Genomic DNA, 4,406 nt, shown 5'->3' on the forward strand with positions numbered 1-4,406 from the left:
TACTCGGGGAGGGGAACGGAGGATGTGGGATGCAGGTGTGGCAGTGCTGGGAGTGGGGTGGGGGATGCAGGCGGCTTGCTCCAGGCGGAAGGTGGCAACTGGCAGTAGGGCATAGCTCCTGCCCCAATGCTGCTGTGCCCGCATCCCATGCCTCCCGTGCCAGCTGGTAAGTGGTGGTAGGGCAGAGTCCCAGCTCCCAGCACTGATACATGCCTGGCAGTGCTGGGAGCAGGGGCTATGTCCTGCTGCTGCCCGGAGTGAACTGAACCTGCACTGCACCCGTGCTGGCTGGGCAAGTGGCAGCAGGGCAGAGCTCCCGTGGCTCCCCTGCCAGGTCAGAGGCAGGCACAGCCAGAGGAGCTGCAGGAGAAGCCCCCATGGCTGCCCTGCTCGGCCCCATCCCCCGCTTGGCCCCAGCCTCCTGGCACTTAAAAAAGCTCCGCACTCACCAGCTACAGGAGCAGCAATTGGAGCCTCTGAAGGCTCATGGTAGTGCCCCAGGGGGCACTGGGATTTGTCCCTTCCCCCCGCCTGGCACCCACGCAGCAGCTGCCCTATGGCATGGGTGCAGTGTGGCTTAGCAGGGTAGTGCATGCTGTCTGGGAGCTGAGGCGGATCCACCTGTCAGCCGGAGCTCCCGGTTCCATTTCCCGGCTCTCTGATCGTTCCCTTAGTTCTTGCTGCAGGGCATGGCCCCTGGATCTGTGCACACTGCTGCTGCTGACTGGGGAAATAGCCCAGAGTCACCGCAATCCCCAGCTGGCAGTGGCAGCCTATGCTCATCCTGCATCATCTGGGGGCCTGTGTGTCCTGGAAAGAGTTGGGGGAAGCAATCAGAGAGCTGGGGGAACGATTGGGGAGCTGGGGAATTAAATAGGGAAAATGTTCAGGGACTTGAACGTTTCCCGAGCCCCCAGTTTGGTTACCCTGGGAGCTGGGGCAGCTCCACCTGTCAGCGGGAGCCTGGCAGCCTTCAGCCCCAGCTCCCAGGCAGTGTATGATGCCTTGCCGAGCTGCGCTGCACCCGTGCCACGGGGCAGCTGCCGCGTGGGTGCCAAGTGGTGGGGGGTGATACCTGCTGCCCCCTACTGCTCTTTGTTGCGGGGAAGGGGGGGGCTCTGTGACAAGCGGCCAGAAGCCCAATCACCACTCCTGCAGTGAGTGGGTGTGGGGTTTTTTTTTTGTTTTTTGTTTTAAAGTGCCAGTCGGCTGGGTTGGGCTGGGCGGGGGATGGGGCCAGGCAGGGCAGGTATTGGGGCTTCTCCCACGGCTCCCCCCTGCCCAGGGAGAGGAAGGCACAGCTGGAGGAGCTGCAGGAGAACCTGCAGCTGCTTGGGTGTGCCTGGCTGTCCCCGGTTGATCCAAATCACCAAATCTCTCTGAATCAGCACCAAATCTTCTGAAGCTGATTCGCCCAGATCGATTTAGGACAGTGATATGAATTTCCAAATTGAATCGCTGTCCTCCAAATTGGCCGAATCTGAATCAAATACTTCCCTATTTGCACAGGCCTACCTAACAGATATCACTTGAAAAATCAGTTGAATCTATGTTACAATGCACTTTGGCTGAATCCTCCCCCCTGCCCCCAATAGACTGAGATGGATGCTCTTTTGTATGCAGCTAGAATGAGAAAGACCAGCCTGTGAGAAAGATGAATGTGTTGAATCTGCACATGTGAATCTGAAGTTATTTTCTGTTGAATCTGCTAATGCCAATTCAGGTATAGTTCTACTTTGTTTCTAATATATTCTGTGCCTGCCAGTTTGGCAGGACTTTTTCCCCACACATATTGCTGGAATCACTTATTTATGGAGGCGCTGGGACAAATATAACACAAATCACTGTTCATTACCGCCGAGAAGTGGTTAACTTAGTGTTAGCCTGTTTTATACCCAATTTGCAGTGTGATTCTTCTGGGTCTAATTCTCAGTTCCTTGGTTTCTAAGCTTGGGGCAGGGATGGAAAGGATGGTTTTATGGTGACTTTGTTCTGAAGTTAGAGGAGAGCTTAAGCAGCCTATATGGTCCCTGGTTTAGATCCAGGCAGCTTTGGGGCTTCTCTAATTTGCACCATTTCCCACATCCACCTCTGGGGCTTGGGAGGCAGGGAGAGGCCAGAGTGCACCCTCACAGTAGCTGCTCTGGTGCCTGGAAGCCCATAAGTATGGCTTTTGCACCAAATGTAGATTGTCCAGGCTTGACCCCAGTGTCCACTTTTGACCTTTTATACTGGGCATTGGGCTCACTGAATCCTCATTGTTGCCCGTCAGGGAGTTTGGAATTGGGCCCAGTGCCTTATAAATAGAGTGATGCAAAAGTAAGTTTGCACTTCACAATCGAAAGGGAACCAGTGATTGAAATGCTTTAGGTTAAATTGACTTTTATAAATGAATAGTGCCATTCTTTAGAGCTACAGTAGTAAAACATCACTCAGGGGAACAGAACAGTTGCTGAGTCTAAGTGATATAATGCTCATAGCATTTGGATATTGTAGATCTCACACTCAAGTTATATCTCCTCTCTCAAGGGCAAAACTGTATGTAAGGAGAGCTCAAAGAAGTAGCTGGTCTTATAGTGTGATAGCGTATTGCTTCATTACAGTTCTCTTTAATTTTTTCATGTAGTCATGCAGATACAGTATGTCTAGGCTGCAACATTAGGAGGGCAAAGCAGGCATGCAGATTACCCCCATCTCCCTCAGTTTCGAAAGCACAATTCACTGTTCTGCTGCCCTGACCTATTCCTAGCAATGGCTGTCTTAGCCAAGCAAGACTGATAGGGAACTAGAAAGGCATAATAATCCTAGAAAATGAGCCTGTATCAGGCGTGGGGTTGAAATCTTTCATCTTCAGAAGCAATAACCTTGTCAATTTATGTTGACAAGCTGAACCAGTGTGTCAGACCACGTGACTAGATAAAGAAGAGTGACTTTGCGTCTATGTGGCGTCTTTATTTCGAGCATCTCAAAGCTCTGTATAAGCATTAGCAAAGTTTCACAGTTCCACTTGGGAATCATGCTGTCCTCCAGTTTCACTTGATGAAAAAACATAGGCTCAGGGGTGTGAACTGTAATGTGCCCCCAGCATAAAATCCAGTTTTGCCCCAAACCTGATGCAAATCTGTCTCAGACTGTCACTGGGACTTGATCTGACATTGGCTTTTTGCTGGCCTTTCTGATCAGGGCTGAAATTTTGCTGGTGGCAAAGCTGAGACTAAAACCAGCATCCTGGCTCCTATATGTTTGCATCAACAGTTTTCCCATGGCTTTGTCTGTTTTTGAACATGATGAAAGATGCTTTTGCACTCTCTCTGTGTTCACGTGGGAAAGAAGTCTTGCCCTCCCATGGAGGTCTGGCCCTTGCCATATCTACCAGCTGTTCCTTCTGCTTGCTCCATTTCCTGACACTCCAATTTGTAACAACAATATATATATATATATATATATTTCCCCCCCCCCCCCAAACATTGATTTTAGGGGCCATTGCTTTGTGGCTGCTTGCATAGGAGATGATTGATTGCTTTATTACCATGCTTGGGTTTTATATTTATTAAATTAAACAGGCAGTGAAGTGGTTGTTAATTAAGATTATGTTTTATCGAGTGGCCTATGGAAGAGGGAAAATGCATCCATAATGTTTTTCCGGGGAGGTAATGCCCCCTGCCTGTTCTAATAACAGTCCTTTTTAGCAGCTCTGCCCAGTGCACCAGATTCAGGAATTGGCAAAGTGGGATTTAGAAAGTTTTTCCATAGAATGCTTGAGGGACCCTCAGTGCCTGGCTAATGGGATGATGTTCATTTGTTGGAGAAAGCCATCCTGTTGACAGTCCGGCTGGCCAAAACAGCACTTGTGAAGGCTTAAATTCAGTATACATGACTCCTGGCCCTGTAGTCTGTAAGTGCCTCAGATTCTTCAATATACTTATTCTCACAACAGCCCTTAGAAGCAAGGAAATTGCTATTTTATGCCCGGTTCACAGATAGGCCACTGAGATGCAAGGAGGCAGAGCAGCTTGCCCAAGACACCACAGTAAGTTGGTAACAGAGCAGGGATTTGAAACCAGGTCTCTCTAGTCATAGGTCCTGAATTATAGGGCCTTGTTTCTTGAAGCTGGTCAATATAAGGCTTATGAATAAATGTGCATAAATCATGTCTACATTTAGTGCTAGCTTTGGTTTCACATGAGAGATTCAGCGTTTGCTGTCATGGGTGATTATTATCACAAGGACTTGCCTAGTAAATTGGAGAAATGTCTGGTCTGGACTGTTTCTGAACTCATTCCCTTGATGATTTGTCCTGCCCTGTTTTCATTCTGTGCTGTAACTGCTTGCCTAAATTCGATGCCTGCTGCAGCGGTGTTGGCCTTGCTGCGGGGTGGGTGGGGGCTGGGGGTGGAAAACAGTGC

Source organism: Crocodylus porosus, unplaced genomic scaffold (genome assembly GCF_001723895.1).
Source record: "Crocodylus porosus isolate Cpor-Errol unplaced genomic scaffold, CroPor_comp1, whole genome shotgun sequence".
NCBI lineage: Eukaryota > Metazoa > Chordata > Crocodylia > Crocodylidae > Crocodylus > Crocodylus porosus.